The sequence below is a fragment of the Ursus americanus genome, chromosome 4 (assembly GCF_024610735.1).
Source record: "Ursus americanus isolate L20-20 chromosome 4, mUrsAme1.1.p, whole genome shotgun sequence".
NCBI classification, from domain to species: domain Eukaryota; kingdom Metazoa; phylum Chordata; class Mammalia; order Carnivora; family Ursidae; genus Ursus; species Ursus americanus.
This window is the reverse complement of record NC_142130.1, coordinates 18,983,627-19,003,679: the sequence shown is the minus strand read 5'-3', so window position 1 is coordinate 19,003,679 and position 20,053 is coordinate 18,983,627. Positions and strand designations below refer to the sequence as shown.

The 20,053-nt window shown below is 40.4% G+C and overlaps 1 long non-coding RNA gene across 6 annotated transcripts in view; it reads right to left on the bottom strand.

Moving 5' to 3' along the window:
- Positions 1–20,053, bottom strand: part of LOC123786471 (uncharacterized) — a 697,240-nt gene that overhangs the window by 80,356 nt on the left and 596,831 nt on the right. For all 6 annotated transcript variants that reach the window (XR_015724133.1, XR_015724134.1, XR_015724132.1 and 3 more), the window contains one exon: positions 15,750–15,799. This is a non-coding gene — a long non-coding RNA (uncharacterized LOC123786471). The remainder of the gene's footprint in view (positions 1–15,749; positions 15,800–20,053) is intronic.

Here is a 20,053-nt window from a genome sequence, read left to right as displayed (position 1 = left end):
ATTCTTACATTTCTAACAAGATGATAGTCGATGCCCCTGCTGCTGGTCCGCCGCTTCCACTTTGTGGTAAGGTCCTAGATCAAGGAAAGTTCAGAAGAAAACTCTGTGGTACTTAGTTTTTTTGTAGGACCCAAGGGAATTTCAGAGAAATAAAAGAAATGTTTGCATCAAGGGCAAATTTAGGTGGTATCTGTTCAAAAGAGGGAAAAGGGTTAGAGATTTGGGAGAATTTAGGAGACAGCTCTTTCAGACAACAAGCATTTATTCAGTACCAGTCTGTGCAAGTCAGTGTGTGAGTCCCACAAGGCACTGTCAGACACGTTTTCCCTAGGTCTTGCCCAGGATTTCTGACTATTACTGGTTATCTGTTTCCAGCACTGGTTCTCAAACTTGACCATACATGGGAATGATCCAGAGAGCATGTTAAAGCACCCTTTCCTGGACCCTTTCTTCAGCCATTCATGTGCAGCAGGTGGGAGGGGGCCTATGATTTTGCATTTCTAACCAGCTCACAGGTGAAACCGAAGCTTCTGGTCTGAGGTTCACACTTTGAGAACCACTGTCCTGGGGCAGTGAAGTTAATCCCTGAGATTCCTAGTACCTCAAAACCTGAAATCTATATTACCTTGAACATAATCTCAAAACCGTAGGTCAGCGGCCAGAAAACTGGGTTAGTTAAACTAGTTGCTTGTGCTTTGTGGTCCAAGTGAGCACCTGAAGGTATCTGTTAATAAACAGCATGCTCAGCTTTGGGGAGATACTCAGAGTACACACAATAAAAGGAATGATATTAAATGTTAGCTGTGGTTATGACGGATGGCTTTTCCTCATATTTTTTGGTACATTATACATTTAGTATAATGAATAGATAACAGTTTTCTAAGTAAAAAACATTTTTTTTTTGTTTTTTGCTTTAAGTCAAGGTCCAGGATGCCTGCTATGACCTTCACATCTACTTTTTCTGTACAAAAATCCTTCAACTAAATGATACATAAACCAAAGCCATTTTTTTTCAAGCTTCTTGATTCACACTAAAGGAGGGCACTCATTTTGGTTGTATTTTTAGCAATATTAGAGAGGCGACTCTGGTTAAAATACAGACACAGTCTAATTAAGTATTCTATAGCTAATCTTTCATCTAAGGGCACCTATGTCTTCTCCTAGGGTTCACTTCAGTCAGTAGGATTAAATATGCATGTGCAGAGATTGTGCACGTGTGTGTGTGTGTGTGTGTGTGAGAGAGAGATCAGATCGTAGGATACACTGTGAAATGATGAAATTTGCCTTCAGAGTTCTCATTGGTCTTTATCTGTGTCCACAAGAACTTACAAATTCTATGTCCCTCCCCCAACACACACACACACACACACACACACACACACACACACACACACACACAGAGACACACACGGTCCCCTGCCCTAAATCACCCTTTCAGCAAAACTTCTATTCCAAGCAGACCAGTGGCCCTCTTTTCCCACCACAGAACTAAACTGAAGGCCCTTGCAGATGGGTCATTTCTACCTATTCATCCTACAGTCATCTGACTCGGGGCTCGGTGAATGTTTCTTGAATGAATGTCACTAGCTTTTGTTGGTTATGAGCACGACCCCCACCCCCAACCCCAGATACTTGTTCTCCTTCTCTCCCCAGCAAGCCTTGTCTCTTCCCTTCAGAAGGCCGTGTGGGGCTGTTTCAATCTCCTTTGGGGCATGCCTCGCCCTGAACCACTACCGCAGAGAAATCTCCACTCTACAGGTTAACACATGGACTCCGCATTTTTGTGTGCAAAGATTTTGACTTCCTGATTAGATTACAAATTCTGGTAAGATTTTAAAACTTTGGTTTCCCACAGTTTTAGAGCAAGACTATAATTCTGAGGGTCATTCCTAAATTCTGCTCCAACACATATTTATTTTCTGGAACAAATTCTTTATATATGTTAATGACTAATAATGACCTGATGCATTCTTCTCTTTATTATGATACATAAACATAAATATAACACTATCACCTTCTCCACCCCTCCCCTTCCCTGCCAATGGCTCTCCTCCCCCTCAGGATGAAGAGGGCCTCTCATGCCCAGCTTGTGTTTACTCTCTGTCTTCATCTCTTACCACTTCTGTCCAGCTCTGGGCCCGTCATAGCTCTGCCTGCTGCTTGGTTTGTCTCACTTTACTTTTCTCATTTCCTGCTTTGCCTGTGATTTGCCTTCAGGTGTCCTGAAAGCTTGACAAACATCCTAACCATGTGCTAACACATCATTTTTAATGACAATTATACCTTGTTTCTTGTCTGATTCCCATCTAGATTTTAAGAGCCTTAAGGATGGAGACTGTTTTTTATTCATTCATCACCTTTTGGTGGGGGCAGAAAGCAAGCACCATGTACATAAGTTCTTAATAAATATTTCCTCAGTATTGAATACATTAACAATTCTTTGTCCCAGAGGAATGACTCTTTAATGTGGGTATACCAAACACTTCAGCAAGTCACTAGCGGATGTATTTTAGGAATGGGAGGACTGTTTTTCTCAAATCATACTGGAAAGTAGTTATCTACGCCTTGATTCAATCTTAGATGTATCTTCAATCAAACTGCAAAGGAAAGGAAGAGAAAAAACATCTCTTGCTCTTTTTCTCCCAGTCCTTGCCTGTTCACTAGTGGACGCAAGGCTTCCTTATGATATGGCATTTTGGAATCTATAGCATGGGGACCGTTGGCTTGTGGTCCTCAGGAAAATGTGGTTAAGGGAAACGAAAGTGGCTCTGACTGCTCTCACATTACAGGGTACACATCTATAATCAGCTTACATTCCTGTCTCTTCACCTTACCCTCACTTCCAAATGATACTATGCCTAAGGCAAAAACTGTATATCATACACCAGCCCCCCCCCCCCGATAAATGTTACTTGGTGTTGTCCAAAAAACAGTGTCAGGAAGAGTCAGGAGGCCTAAGGTGCAGTTCTAGCTTTGATTTTAGCTATAGGATTAAGGGGGTGAGTAGATACTTCAGGTCCCGTTGAACATATCTGCCAATCGAGAGTGTAGAATTGCATTACCTTGCTACAGTGCCTTCCAGTTTTCTGCCTGATACTCATTTTAACCTGATTTCGCTGGAAAGAAAGAAAGAAAGAAAGAAAGAAAGAAAGAAAGAAAGAAAGAAAAAGGAAAAGAAAAGAAAAGAAAAAAGAAAAGAAACAGAAGAGGAGGGGAGGGGAGGGGAGGGGAAAAGAGAAGAGGAGAGGAGAGGGGAGGAGAAGAGAGAGAAGAGAAGAGAGGAGAGGAGAAGAGGAGAAGAGAAGAGGAGAGGAGAGGAGAGGAGAGGAGAGGAGAGGAGAGGAGAGGAGAGAAGAAGAGAAGAGAAGAGAAGAGAAGAGAAGAGAAGAGAAGAGAAGAGAAGAGAAGAGAAAGAAGAGAAGAGAAGAGAAGAGAAGAGAAGAGAAAGAAGAGAAGAGAAGAGAAGAGAAGAGAAGAGAAGAGAAGAGAAGAGAAATAGTGGCAGGGGTGTTTAATAGGATCATAGCTGGGTTGAGGGTTCAAGTTTGATGGTGATTTTGTCTCAGGAACTACACCCCAGGAAGTGACAAGCACAAATCCCATTGTACTGATCTGGCAGGCTCAGCCCACTGAACTAGGGAGCCCCAAATTAGCACATTGCCTAGAAAAAAAAAAGGGTGTATGATCTCAGGGCGCGGTTTTGGAAAAATGGAGACAGTAAGTTTAAAGTAACTTGCTTTGTTTATCCTTTGTGTCAAGAAACCCACAATTCATGTTAGCCTGGCCAAAAACTGTTATTCCAATGTTCTTTAAAATAGTACCTGAACTTCAAGGTAATCAGACAATAGAAAAAGATAATTTTCATTTCTCCACTAGTATATTCATTTTTTTTTTTTTTTTTTTACCACTGACAAAGCCAAGTTGCCTTTTCATAGTCTAACTTGCACAGCATCTACCAACAGGAATGGATTCTTCAGGCAAAATCATAGGAAGTCTCAAAACACTGCAGTTTCAATAATTATTTCTGCTAGAATAATACTCTTTTAAAAAAAGATTTATTTATTTAGTGGGGGAGTGGCAGAGAGAGACAGAGAAAATCTCAAGCAGACTCTGTGCTGAGCACGGAGCACGATCTCACAACCCTGAGATCACGGCCTGGGCTGAAACCAAGAGTCCAATGCTTAACCGACTGAGCCACTCAGGCGCCCCTCAGCCCTATCATATTTAAAATAAGAACTCTAATCACACTTACCTCGAAGCAGTGCTGGAAAGATTGAATGAGACAATGCATTTAACTTGGAGGTTTGCCATTGGAACTCACTGAAGGTTAATGCCAATATGCAACTTAACAGCTGTATAGTATTCCATCAGAAGGAGCACCGTAATCTACTGAGTCATTTCCTTACCGATGGACGTTCACTGCCTCCCCGCCCCCCCGTCTATGTGCTGTTGTGAACACAAGATACTGCACTGAACATCCTTTCACACACATAACTGACAGTATGTACAATTATTTCTTTGGCATCAACTCATAAGTGGGATTGCCGGGGTATACAGAGTACGTGTGTCTTAAGTATAAATGTTGACGGATGTCTCCCTAAGAGATGCTGTAGCCACTTAAATGCCCTTCGACAGTTTTTTCTTTTAATTTTTCTTGGTGATATTTGCTATACAGAAGTTTGTTGCTGTCATTTTGTCATAAAGTGAAAGCTGTCAGAAATTTTCTTTATAATTTCTGGCGTTTATTTAACCTTAACATAAAGGTTAAATAAATATCCTCATATAATTGCTTTTAGTAATTTTATAGTCCGAAAACAAGTCACATCTAAGTTGTTAATCCAAAGATTAATGAAAATTTATGTGATTTTTTTCATGGTGATTGGTGTATGTATGAAGTATATATAACTCCGCATACAACACCTGTGTAGTCATATTCTGAAACTTGCTCCTCCCCCTCCCCCCCACTCAATGGCATGTTTTGGAGATCTTTTTCTTTCCGTACAGAGAGATCTCCCTCATCCTTTCCTACTGAGGCATCGTACAGGTAGTGTGATTCCTGAATAGTTTATTTAGCCAGTCCCCTGTTGCTGGTCATTTACAACGTTCCGGTTTTTACTCTTCACCTAGTGCGACATCCTTGTACCTGTCTTGTTACGCACACGTGCCAGTGTTTCTCAGGGAGATACGGAGAACTGGGATGTTGGGTCACAGGCCCTGCGTGTCTTGCATTTCGACAGACACCGCAAAATCAACTTCTCAATTGGCTTACTAATTTTACATTTGTACCAGTAGTAGATGAGAGCAACACCACTTGTTTAAAATCTCACTTTTATTTCTCTATTTCTATTCTACTGCTTTGTCTGCTTTAACATCTCAGTGTTTGGGTAGAATTTGGGAAATCTGTGAACCAGGGCCAGGCCTAAAAGCCATGGGATGGTTTCTACTTTTTCAAGTCATATAAGACAATTCTTTTTTTTTTTTTTTTTTCCTATAATCAGCTCTAAAAAAGCTTGAATGAGCTTAGGAGTAGGGTTGTCTTCTTTTCTAAAAGGTGTTTGTTTTAAAGTAACTATTTGGGGGAGGATTTTAAATTATTTAAAGGCACAGCTACTATAACTTTGGCCAATACAATGGGGATGGGGTTGGAACTAGTATAAAATATTTCCCCGGGCGCGCTCTTGAAATGGATTCTACCCTCTGTAAGATGGAAGAATAGATAGTGCATCAAGTCTCTCCGTTCTTTATGTGTTCCTATGAGAGCTGTCACTTCCCCCTCGGTCCTTTGCCAGGAGTCAAATCTGAGGAAGACTGGTAGGAAGAAAAGGTCTCTCATTGCTGCTACTGCTTTATTCTCTCCCCCTTGAGGTTTGCAGAGTGCGTTCGGCTCTAGGACACTACGATTTAAATGTGAACATCATCAGAACTGGGGACCCAGGGGATACAAATTCCCAGAATGCACACTATTTAATTACTGAAGCTTTACGATGTACTTTGCCACCTGGCAGAAAAAAAGTTTTTTCTCAATTTTTTTCTCTACTTTTTCAGGCTACAATAACATGTCTTCTCAATCAGAAAAATAGTATCTTTGCATTTTTTTTTCAAATCTTGTTTTGTATTCTTTAATAGCGTTTTAGAGTAGTCTTATACATGTCTATTTCCTTAATTTTATTCTCTTCTCATTTTATAAAAGGTTTTATTTCAAAAAAAGGTTTGATTGAAAATATTTATGATAATAAATGTTCCCCAGGTCAAATGTTTTTAGAGAGAGAGAGAGATTGAGAGAGTTGTGCTAAGTAGCGCTAACAAAACTTTATCTCATAGTCATTCGGAAAGAGTTATTTCTAAACCCTTTCACCACTGGGAAAGTAGAGTTCAAAATTCTCTGTCCCATGGGAAAATAGATATTATTTATCTTGGATAACTTTACATTCATTTGTGGGAAAAAAAAGATTCCAAGTCATTCTAAATAATAGATCTTCTCTTAATGGTTTTTTTGAATCAGAGGAAGTTTGGAGTTGGATTATTAATATGGAATTAGCCACATTAAAAACATTCCCATGAGATCAATAATGTTTCTCTATATTTCACTGTATCACATATCCTCTATTGTAGAAAAGCAACAGATGTCACTTGTGGGTGATGGCATTATGAACGATTTCCTTTTCTTGTCTATAATATTCTATGTTTTCTAAAATACTTCAAAAATGGTTTTTGAAATGCCACCAGAACATGAATCCCTTTTATTCCACATTTTATTGTTCTCCCCAAGACATCTCTGGATGAGAGGAGTCCCTAATATCTCCACATCCCAAGATGGTTCCTCATATTTTTGATGTTGCTGCTTTTTCTCATCCCGCATAAAATTACAAAGTCCATATTCTTCCTGGAGACTCACTCTGGAAGTAGGCCCACTCCAGATTCAATAAATCCTTATTCTAAGGATATGTGGAGACTGGGTTTTAGTTCTGGCTAGAGCCCAAGTCCTGGATATCCACAGCTGATTGGAACAACGTCATAGTATTTCTCTGTGTAGGGGCTGAATTGCTTCTCTCTCCACTGAGATTGCTTGGAGCCTCATAGGTAGTGGCTGGCTGGGAGAGGCTGCCCTTAGGATAACCACAGGCTCCCTGAACCCTCGCTCAAACCCTTATGGGGGCTTCAGATACTTTGTTTAAATGGCATCAGAATTCACGTCAGCCTAAAATCACTGCAAAGTGAGACCAGACTAAAACAAGTTGGAAACCCCAATCAACAGTCGACAGATAGGTCTCTGTTCCGAACTTCCAGCAACTTTCAAAGGTTCAGTTGCCTCCCATTGTGGACTCATGGGCCCTCCTGGGGACTCTTTAGGAATTAACATGCTTTTAAAGATGTAAGGAAGTTAAGATAAAATGTAAATAAGGGAAGCAACACAGAAGAAGAGGGAATTAGAATCAAATGATTTCTTTTATCTGCCCCCATGAATTCAGAAGAGGGAGTGACCATTTAGTGAATTTCAAGAATAATTGAGGTATTAGGGATTTGAAGGAGATACAGTTTCTCTTCTTGCTTTATTATGGAGTTCGATTCAAGTTCTGTTAAATCTATAAAAATCAATATAAAGTATATGTATTATGTGACGGTTCCTTCTAAAGTATCTTGTATAGAATATAGGGCAGATACAATGGAGCGGCCAAGCACATGTAATTTACCCCACAAATCTAAAGCACTCCCACATTGATTTTTTTGCAGTTGTCTAGCCCCCAGTCACTGAACAGAGACAAAATGGCTTACTTTCATAGCGTGGTGATACTTAAGGCTACAAAACCTTCATCTTAGTGCCCTCTAATTCAGGACTGTCTTTTTGTTACCTTTCTTGATGGGCTTTTTTAGGTCATTTAAAAAAATCTTGTCTTCTCTAAAATGTTATGACAAGAAAATAAAATGGTTTTTAAAATGTTCTGATTTGTTGATTAATTTTGCCCCTAAAATTATATTATACTGGTGTTGTTTTTAATGTTTTAACTATTTCCAAATGCAATTATCTTGAAATAACTATGAATAGAAAATTGTATATAACTGAAAAGACAGGCTTTCATAATGTATTGAAGAACCTAATTTAGTAACTAGAATAAAAGGGACACGCAGAAACCATTTTTGAGGCTGTAATTATAAGTTAAGTCACTATAAAAATGACACGCATATATATTTCCAGTTTAAAATAATTAAAGCTCCCCCCCCAAATGCTTTCACTCACAAGAGGTGACAGTTGTGAACTTACGAGTTCATACACACATAAAAATATTCCGTGGGATTTACCTACCGTCCATAACAAAAAGGGATCTGTCTGTATTGTCCGGAGCCGCGTACACAAGGGCTGTGTGATTCCCTGCACCGGCCACCTTCACCAATTGCATATTTGCTTGCATTTTAACCAGGGTAGTCGACTGTGAAATATGGTCAGATTAATATTTGAAAATCTGAATAGTAGAGCGACGATACTTACACATAATCAAGCCATAGGGATGTTGTATGTCTCCAGCTGCGGCTGCCCCTCCCATTTTATTTACTCATAAGTATCATTAATACCAAAGATATATAACCTTTGGTGCCAATATGTCACTTTCTCTTCTCAAGTCTTTAGTAGTTGCATGCTTATCTATTTCAGTCAAATGTATTTCTTATCAAAAAAAGAGTGAGAGACCTGACAATACAGTGTTATCGAATTTTTTCAGCTGAGACCCACATGTCATTCAGCATTCAGACATGCTTGCGCTTGATTGATGGATGGGTTTGTGACAAATAAAACTAGGATCAACAGCTTTGCACCTTTTCCCCCATCAGAGACCAGAGTAAAGCATAACTCTATAACAATAGTGGGATTAGGGATGCATTAGCCCTCCATCGACCAAAACCATCCATTCCCATCAATACTTTGCACGTAATAACCTGAAGCTATGATAAGGAAACAAAAGAAGGAGAAAAGGGACAGGAGAAAACAAATCAATAAAAGAAGGGACTGTCTGAAAGATGCACTGTCCAAATGAAGATTTTTTTTTCTTGCATTGCTGGGCTAATGTCCCTGAATGTGGAAACAACACCTCACCCAGAGTTTTGACGAGGGAAGCAGATTGGCACATTGTTTAAACACAGGTTTGCCATCTGCAGATTGATATTTAGACTACGTTTATTTTTTACAGGCCAAACGAAGCATTATAGTATTTACTGTTAACCTGCGTCCCTAAAATTGCTCTTAAAGAAAAGGATGTTTTCACCCGAATGACTCAGACTCTGTGGGGCTGATTCCAGGATAATTAGAACATTCTCCTGTGCAGACACAGTTTTGATGTCCAAATGCTTAGCACAGTCACAAACATTCCGTTAAATATGGGTCACTATAAAGAATCTTAATTGCTCAGTGTACTAAAATTCACACAAAGCATATTTTTACCTCTTATCAGACACAGACTAATGCCCCTTTTATAAAAACTAATACCTGTCCTGCAAGAGTCTTACTTTTCTAGGTAGATTTTTTTTTCCCTCACATAAAAATTTATCGTCATTCTCAATTCATAGAATATTTTGATGATAATTTCATCATTTTCCCCACAAACAATGGACCGTTAAGCTTATTTATTCAGGTTTTTTGTTCCTTTTCTTTAGAGAGCTTTTGATTTTTGTATTACCTATCATATTTGTCCTAATTTACAATTTATTCTAATTGGCCATTGAATGGGCCAATACGGGTTTCTCCTGGTGAGGATGAACATTAGTGATATTTGTTCTCCTCTGAAGAAGAGGTGTGAAGAGAGGAAAGGCCCAAGTTCTAATTGTGCAGCCACTGATCTTGGGAAAGGCACTTCATCATTTTGCTTCAGTTTTCACACTTAGAATAAGAGGAGAATTACATTGTCTAATTCATCACGATCATCATCACCATCATTATTAATATTATCATTACTCTGCATTGACACGCTGTAGTGCTTCATTCCGTAAAGTTTACAAAGTGCTGAGAGAAAAAAAGCCATTTACTTCCGTCCTCTTTTTCTAGTTCTCTGAGAAGACTGGAGGCTCTTCTCTTCATTTTAGTAAAAGTAGAAGGAAAAGAGAGAAGTTGACCCATATTCAAACAAACGTGTAGGAGATTCTTAGAACGAGACAGTGGCTTCTCAATATAGACCAAAGGATCCAAGAAATTAAAAGAATTTCCAGATCAAAACAAACAAACAAACAAACAAACTTGAGAGAGGCTTTACTGTTTCGCTTGTGAAATAAATTCTAGTTTTATTCCTTGAGCTCAAATCTTATTTCAGGCAATAAAAAATCAATTATATGAGGTTATGAAATCAAAACTGTATATGAAAAGGCAGATTTCGGCTTATCTTATTGAAGGGCTCGGGTATAACAGTCAGGAAATGGTGGTGGTGTTTCCGTAATTAGAAGAGAACAATGGTCTTTTAATTATGATTTAAAAAATTTTCTTTGGGTCTAAAAATGGTTAAAATTATTAAGGCCACATACATCTGACATTTCAGGTCAGATAGCAATTTTATATATGTATCGTCAGAGCTGATACTTTCTCTGAAAATCTCTGTCTGAACTGAAAACCTTTTAAGTAACAAACCTGATTAAAGGCAGATGGTCCACTTTTTTGGCCCCCAAATTTGACCTATTTTATAATTGGTACAGTCCTGCGGGTATTTTCTTTCAGATCCTAAACACAAGGCCAATTTTGGGGCACTCCAAGTAAGTGACTCCGTGAGGCATCTCTGCTGAAGATGAACGAGCCTCTCACATCCAATACCGAGACCTGTGAGGGGGTTCATTTCATCCTCAATAAGGCCACTCACTACTTGGACGTCTGTTTCCCAAAATTTAAAGCAGATTCTGGCCTCTGACTCTGGCCACCTTTATAACCGTGTGGAGGAAGAGTTCCAGGGTTTTCCAGAGGCCTAGTGTTTTAATATAAAAGGACATTAATAAGCCCCGTCTATGTTTTAATATAAGTGGGAGCATGGCCTCTGCTACTATTACAAAATATATAGCATGTGCCTGATTGAATTCTTTTCTTTACTGCATAGTCAACTTTCAAGCTTTCTGTGAAAGCTTTTTTAAGCACTTTTACATCTATGACCCTATACAGAACTCTCTAATTTGCTTCCATTTAAGTTTCCATAAGGGAAGATGCAAGATTCACATGTCTATGCGTGTATATGGACCTAGGCAGGACAAAGCAATTCCCCTACGTGGCAGGTATATATGGAAATCTCGGGATGATGTTTGAATGTGTTACAGTATTATCTATTTCCTTTGTGTATATCTTCTAGGACAGAGGAAATTCCTGGAGACAACGTTTGTGTCTTGTTCAGGAGTCATTGTACAGAACCTAATATAGTGCCTCTAGAAATATTAATTATATAAAAATAAATATACAAATGTATTTATAAGGATAAATATACATCTGTTTCTAAAGGGATTAAAAATCATAAATAATTATTAATGTTTTGGACACATCCATACTAAAAATCAAAAGTATGCAACGTAATGTCAAATGAAAAGTCTGTTTCTCGTCGTTCTAAGACCTTCAGTAATATTCCAAAGACAAAATGTGTCATGATAGCTAGAGTCACCAAGAGAAAATTTGTATCAGTTCCCTGAATTAAAGCTGTGCATATTAGCTCAGATTAGATCTGAATATAAACATGAGACATATCAAAGCTACATGTAAACTACTGTGACTAGAATACAGTAGGTATCCCAGAACTGGCAACATTTTTTCTTCCTTTCGCCCAGTGTCAGATCTCTTCCTGTTCTCTTTCATATTCAGAACAGATCAGAGACACTCAAAGCCTGGGATCTGCAAACTACTGCTTGCAGGCCTGCTGCCTGTTTTTCTGAGGAAAGCTTTTTCCTACCTACCTCACACAGTCAGGCCCTTTCTGTATTTGCCAGGCCTGCTTTCGCACCACGGAGGCGGAGCTGAGCAGCTGGGACAGACACTGTATGTTATAGGTTGAATCGTGTCCTCCCCTCACTCCCCCAAATCCATATGTTGAAGTCTTAATTAACCCCTAACACCTCAGAAGGTGACCTTAGCTGGGGAAATAGGGTCACGGCGGATGTGATTAGTTAAGTTAGGAGGAAGTCGTACAAGAGTAGGACGGGTCCCCATCCCAATTATGACTGGTATCCTTAGAAAAAGGGAAATTCGGACACGGGCATGCCCACAGGGAGAACGCCATGGGAAGATGAGAGCAGAGACCCGGGCGATGCAGCCAAGGAACACCAAAGATTGCCAGCAAACCGCCAGAAGCCAGGAGAGAGGCATGGAAGCCATTCTCGTAGCCCTTGGAAGGAACCAAGCCCGCAGACACCAGGGTCTCCGACGTCCAGCCTCCAGAGTTGTGAGACAACACATTTCTGTTGCTTAAGCCACCCAGTGTGTGCTACTTTGTGACAGCTGCCCTCGCAGAAGAATATACGGTGTGACCCACAAAGCCTAAGGCTTAATCCTGGTGGAATTAGAAGTGAGAATTTGCCACAAGGGACTTGACGGTGGGATGTAGATCACTCTTCCCGAGGTCTTTGCTGGCTTCAGAAAAGAGTAGAAATGACGCTTGCTGATTTTGTTCCTCCGTATGCTTTTAAAACACACACACACACACACACACACACACACACACACACACACACACACACAAAGTTCAACTCTCTGCTTATCCTGAGTTTCTATGAGGAGGTATCTATAGAAGATAGTGAAGAAATTGATTACATGCTTAAAAATTAATTTCGCCCGAATCTGTGAAATCACAAGGTCAAAAATGGTCATCTGATTGGATTTAGACTTTTAAAATTGGAATGCTATTTAGCCTGGCTTTCTGGGAAGGTCCAACTTCGGTCTTAGTAAAACCCTGCCGGGCCGTTTAAAGCCCCTTAACAACTGGAAATCTTTTTATGAGAAATGTCAATGATTTATGTGTCAGTGGAACACAAACATGTGGTTTACATTTCCCTTGAAATGTGCATGAGGTTAGAATTAAAGGACTGGTTGCTTGGCAAAGGTCATCATTTGGCAAGAGGATGCTTGGTTTTGCTGATGCCATCCCTATTTGGAAAGCAGATGGAGACATTCTGCCTACCTCAAAAAAGTCTCAATCCTTTAGTTTGTAATTAATGAACGTAACAGAGAAGCCCATTTTGGATTCTAAGGGGGAAAATCATTAATGCTTAAGGATGAAAAATATTTTATGTAATTCAAGATAAAATATCTGTGCCTTTTTCCTCTGCAGCAATACTTATTTTCAAACAGTTTCTTGGCCCATGACCCATGGCCAAAATGACAAAAGAGGCTGGATAAAAGGAAAGATCCCTGGAAAGTTCTCTCTATCTAGAGAAAGGGTCTATGCAGCATTTAGGAACTAGGTGTTCTCCAGACCCTCCTTCCTCGATGTGAGGTCTGCAGGCCAGCAGCAGCAGCGTCCCTGGGAAGCCTGTTAGAAATGCAGATTCCCAAGCTGCACCTTGGACCTCATGGATAAGAATCCATATTTTAGGGGCACCTGGCTGGCTCAGTCGGTTGAGCATCCAACTTTTGGTTTTGGCTCAGGTCATGATCCCAGGGTTGTGAGATCGAGCCCTGCATCGGGCTCTGTACTCAATGGGGAGTCTGCCTGAGATTCTTTCTCCCTCTCCCTCTGCCCCTCCCCACCACTTGCATGCCCGCATTCTCTCTCTCAAATAAGTAAATAAATCTTTTTTAAAAATCCACATTTTAACAAGATCTACAGGTGATTCATAAGCCCATGAAAGTTTGAGAAGTACTAGTCTTTGCTTCTCACTGTTGAGACACAGACGAGTAAGACAAATTTTAGCTGCTCTGTGTTAGCTCTTCTCCATCCCACTGCATGGTGACAGTGGTTAGGAGCTTGGCTTTTTTCCCCATTGGCCCCTTTCCATCATTCTTGAGGTTCCCGCTAGAGAATTGGGCTCTTACTATATGTCAGTCACTTTGCTAAGTGCTTCACATATAGTAAGTTACTTGATCCTTGAAACAAACTTATGAAGTAGTGCTCTTAACCTCTGACTCCGGCAGATGAGGAAACTGAGGTACAGAGGCGTCACTCGCCTAACGTCAGACAGCTTGTACATGATGAAACCTGGCTTCAGACAAAGGTATTCTGGCTCCAGAGCGTATGCTCTTAACCACTAACCACTACCCTGTACTGCCGCTATCATGTGGATTCATGGAAACCCTGTTTTAAGTAGTATCTATGACAATTAATGTTAAGGAAGACACCGTATCATGGAAACGACAAAGAAGTTCCAAAATATATTTACAAGTATGAGGGGCAAGTTGGGTCACGAGCTATTTCTTGTACTTGTCCAAATCAGTATGTAGAATCCTAACATGTGTTAGAAACAGAGGCAGAGACTGGAACTTACAGAGTTTATGTTGCTCACAATTCCAAGTAAATTTATTTTGACAGATCGGAGAAACCTAGTCTTATATTCATTTTACTTCTGCTGCTGCAAACGTAGCTGTGTTGTAATACTCTTCCTGTAAAATGCCAAGCCCCAAATCCCTTGGTTTCTCTGGATATATTTGGATACCCTGAGGGCACTTCATGGCATGGTACTCAGGGTTCATTTCATGGGACTGTTCTGTGGGACAAGTTCCCACCATATTCCAGGCCTTCATGGCTATAGGGGGCTCAAAACTTCTGGACATTTTTCATTGCCTAGGCTATCAGTTTATGAAATCAAGGAGCCGTGGTCTTGGTCTGATCAGCTTTCTCCATCCAACTCAGTCTATCCGCCACGTGCCCCGCAAAGAAAATGATCTCACATACGTGTTAATAGGAGCCCATCTACACACTCATTGCCTCTCTCAGTGAAATTAATTTCACACATTTGCAAGCAGACAGGAATGGATTCGTGTGTGTTTGGGAGGGGGCCACTGAAAATACATTGTATCCCAGGCTGCCCGGGAGTTAAGCTGCTTTCGTCATGCGGGAGGTGGGGGTCGGCTGGTTCTTGAGGAGGTAAAGGGATCTACTTTCTGCTCCTCTGAGGGAGGATACACTTTCTGTCTCTTCTCTGATATGCTGGTCATCAGCACAATTCAGGATCACAGGAAGTGGTGGTGTCGGACAAAGACCACTACACTAGAACTTTGAAGACCCACCTCGCCATGTCACTTCGTAGCTATGTCAGCTTGAGTACTTTAACTGCACTGGAAACGGGGGTTAGTGATTCTTCCCTAAGGATCTCTGTGAGAATTAAATGAGGTCACTTGTGTGAAAGCCCTAGCATGATGCCTGCTACATTGTGAGTGCTCAATACGTGTTCGTTTGTCCCCTTTCTTGCAGCTGCTATATTGGGAGGAAGGGTCTACTTTAAGCACAAGCTCACACAACTGGTGAGTTTTCTGTCCTCCACCCCTTGAATTCATCCCCTCAAAATCCTCCCCTCCAAGACTTTTGGAGAAACTAGAGCGCATTCTCAATGTCGTGCCCTGGCTTTGGTTTCCTCTCATCCCAGTACCTGTACTATGATGCTTATCCTGATGTCAGTCCCACGGCCAAGAGTCGCAGCTGCCTGGGGTCCTGCGCCCCTGACAGACTGGGCAGGAAAGAAAGGATCAGCAGAGAGCTAGACTGGCGGGGGCCAGATAGCTCAGGTGCTAATGCCTCGGGTGCTCAGTATGTGTGTGTGTTTTAGGGGGAAACTATTATTAGTACTAAAATGTAACAATGTCATGAAGTACTTACCATACGCTAAGTGCTTTACATTCCTTTCTTCATTTATCTTCACAGCAGCTCTGCAAGATAGGTATTGTTATTGCTACTTTGCAAATGAAAATACTGAGGCTCTGAGAAGACAACTTGCTCCAAGCAATACACCTCGTAAGAAGCTGCGGCAGAGCGAATGCTATGTATTGGCCACAGTAGTTTCTCTTCCTGGGCAAGCAGGAAAATGGTATTTCCTCAGCCTCCCTTGTAATTTGGTTAGGGCCGGCTGATCGTGTGTTAGCTAATGCAATTGGATGGGACCCACATAAGTCATTTCCAAGACTGGCTCCGAAAAGAGCCCCTCCAAGTTCTGCTTTCCCTACTAGGATGACCTTGGAAGGCGTACATTAGGTCGCAGAGTTACAGCATAAAGAGGGCCAGCCTGCCCTTTGTAGACTTACAAAACGAGCAAGAACAAGTCTTATTGGAGATTTGGGGGCTAGTTCAGTGACGGACTGGATTTTGGAGCTAAGTTGTTGGGACACCAATGTTCCCACACACGGTGCTATCATCTCTTGATACGGACACTGATGATAGGTATTAGTGAATGAAATGTGAACAAAAAGAAGAGAAAAGCTAAAAACATGCTTTGGTTATGGCAAAATAATACTGATTTCAATTTTTCGTGTAAATAATTACCCCTCAAAAAATAGCGATTAACTATTAGTAAGCTTTCTTTCACTTCGGAGTTGATTCTTTGAATTTAATAGGTTTGATCAGTAAGTACAAAGCCACACCTAGTCTCATGCTTAGAGATATGTACATGCTTGATGGCCACAGCTGTTCTAAGCACAACAATCTGAAAAAAAATTGGAATAATATGGGTTACAAGTGAGCAAATGTTAGAAGGAGCCCACTCTAAAATTCCTAGTCATAATGATCCTTTCTTGGGGATACAGGCTGACCTATGTAATATTGCATTTTAAGCCATAACAAGATAATATTATACAGACACTCCAGAGGCTGTTGGAAGCAACCTCAGACTTGAGTGATACTTTGTTTTTAGTCACGTGTTTATTGCTAGATAGGCAATTTTTTATCAGCTAGGTCGCATGATCACAAATACCTCAAAAGACACTGTTTGTAGGTTATGTGCTTTATACGGTGCAAGCCTCTGACAGCCTTTTAACAACCACCTACTAGAAAAATAAATTGACTGGAATATTCCCTTTTGGTATCAGTAAACGGACTTTTTTTTTTAAAGGAACTTAAGCACAAGAAGGGTGTATTTTCAATAATAATAGCAAACTCATAAGGCAACTTCTATGGACATTGCTCTTTTAATTGTACAACCACCCTAGAAGGAAATGGAGGCCACAGAGAAGTTGAATAACTTGCCCAAGGTTATACAGCTTGTAAGGCGAAGTGCCCAGACTCAAACCAGCCGGTCCGGCTCCAGAACCTACGCTCTAACCGCTCTATGCCTGCCGCCCCCTCCTCTCAGCAACACTACGGCGGCGCTTCCTGGGCGCTCAGCACTGTTGCCCCCTGCTCAACTACTCGCTCCGCCTCTTTTTGTCTGGGGACAGCTCATTCCGTGACAAATCACTGCGGACTTTCACAAGCCCTCATTCTGACCATGTTTCAGATTTAAACCCTAGGGTCAATATCTTGCTGCCAGAGAAATTAGAGGAAATCTGATGAGCAATTCAGTAGGCAGACTGGGCCAACATAAGGATTTTGCAAAGAAGTTGACGTCTAGTTTTGGCAAACACAAATTACAAACAAAAAGATAGGAAAATGCCAGAGTTTACAAGAATCATAGGGCACAACATTTTAATGGGTATTATTTACTGAGTCTTCTGTGGGCCAACTTCTAGAGCCTAAGATTTTTACATCATTATTTTCTTTATATCTCAAAATGATTCTAGGAAGTGTATGTTAATTATTTAGTTGACTATCAGATGCCGTAGGTTGTAAAGGGAAAAAAAATGTTGCTAAGACACACCATCAGTGGTAAGATGCATTCCAGTGTTAAAACGTGAAAGAATGCCCGTCTTAACTAAACGCAATACACAATCCCATATTACAGGGGAGGAAACAGACTTCATGAGGTTAAGTTGCTGAAGATCACGGTAACGTTAGCAAGTCGTAGACCCTGGGCTCACACTCAGGTTAGTCTGACGTGAGCCCATGCTCTCAACCATGTGACAGAGTGTGTCTCAATTATGTCTTTATGCTGCATGAAGTAAAATTAAGTATCTCTTTGTTGTTGTTCTTGTTAAATTGATCATCGATATGCTATAGATTGGTACCTGAAATCTCAAGGTGGCTTTTCAAGATTTGATCACCCAGGAAGATGCTTTATGTTGGCCAAGTGGGCCAAGAAAAAGAAACCAATCTCTATTTCAGTTGTAGCTATGGAGACAGCTTCAACATTACAGCTTCCAAGTGACAGTTTCTGCCTCTTTGTCCCAGAACTATCCCTCACTGTAGCTTATAATGAAAAATAACTTTTTTCTCTCATATAAAATAAAATCTTTGTTTCTGAAGACATTGCTTGGCCTGCTTTTCAGTTCAGAAACAAAATACAGTTTCTCCACTTTGAATAACTCAAGATGTTTCATAACTATGCCATGGTTTGAGATTTGAGAATGAGCAAACAAGACCACACGAAGCACAGAACAATTTCATAAAAATATTTTTAGCAATAAAGTCCCACAAGACAGAGAAACAGAAAATGCATACATAAGCATACATACTCGACTCAGAATCCCATTTTTTTTCCTTTTTTTTTTTCCAAGGGGCGACAGCAGCTTGAAACATCGCATTCCTCCTACGTAGGACTATACGTGCATGCACGGTACACAACTTCAGTTGCTGTTCAAAAAGCACTATGAGCCATTGTTTTACGACTGTCTCTTGAGGCAAGGGGAAAATGTTATTGGTAGTCTAAAAGAATAGGTTTTAATATGGGCATTTAATTTTCTTTCCATATACTCCCTGATTAAAACAAGGTTTGCCCCATTTTCTATTTTTCTTTCAGAAACCGTCTTGACCCACATTAACAAAACAACAGACTGACTATAGCTGTGACTTTGGCTTTGACCGCCCTGAGTTTACACGCAATGTGGATCCATCTCTCGCGCTGCATCTAGGCATGGAGTCGACTTTGGCTATACGGACAACATTTAACTTATAGTTATTAAAAAAAATTCCTTTGCCCCCCAAAAGGTTAAACTGAATGCTGATACAGTTTGTTGATCTATTTGGTTTTTTAAATTAGTTGATAAGAATCAAAAAAGGAATGCAATTACAGCTCCTTAGCAATTAATGAAATAAAATATTTAAATCCACAAAAACACAGAACAGTCAAGTGAAATTTATATACACATATGTGAATTCAACTTATAAAAGTAGAGATTTGAAGCCCTGAAGTTATCATTGTCACTCAAGAGAATATTATTATTGTCTCTGGACTACAGAAATAATATGCTCTTTATTTTTAAAAATCTTCAGAATAAGACAAATATAAAGAAGGAAATGAAAAACATCCCAACTCCTGAGCTTGTTATAGTTCAGAGAGATCAGGGAAACTGCTAGCAAGTGGCAGCTTGTACTCAAACCTAAGCTGAACTAAAACCACGTGCCTTTTTTTTTGAACCATACCATACATATAACCAACATTCATTACACTCTATACCTGCTGGAGCTAGATCAACAAATATAGTTTAATTAGAATAAGACCGAACCTGGAATATTCTGATAAGACTTTACACCGACCTAAACACAGCCAGAAAGGAAAATGTGAAAACGCTCACACAAGTCGGAAGCCTGGGCTTGGGTCCAGTTGTTCACACACTAGAATGAATGTCTGAGTTGTGCTGGGATTACAGAGTCAGTTCTCATCGATTCAGTTTCGCTGACATGAGCCCTCACTATGCGCTGGATACTGTGTGAGGTATTTTATAGACAACACTTCTTCCCAGTAACTCTGCAAGCTAGGTAGCACTGGCACCTACTTTTAAGATGAGAAAACTGGGGCTCAGACAGCTCAGGCGGCTTGTCCTGGCAAACGGTGGAGCTGAGGTACCTACCCAGGTCTGTGGGCCCCAATGCTATGCTCTTACCATTGTGATATCTGAATACTTGATCCCCATCTTCATGGAACTAATAGGAAAGGAGTCTAATAGGAAAGGAGATTAATTATGGAAATAACTAGAACGTAAGACAGAATACAAAAGAAACCATCCAGAGACTAAAAACAGAATACTGTGAGGATTCGAATGCCAGACAGACATACCCAGTAGGAGCTGGGAGTGACGGGGGGATGGACAGCAGCA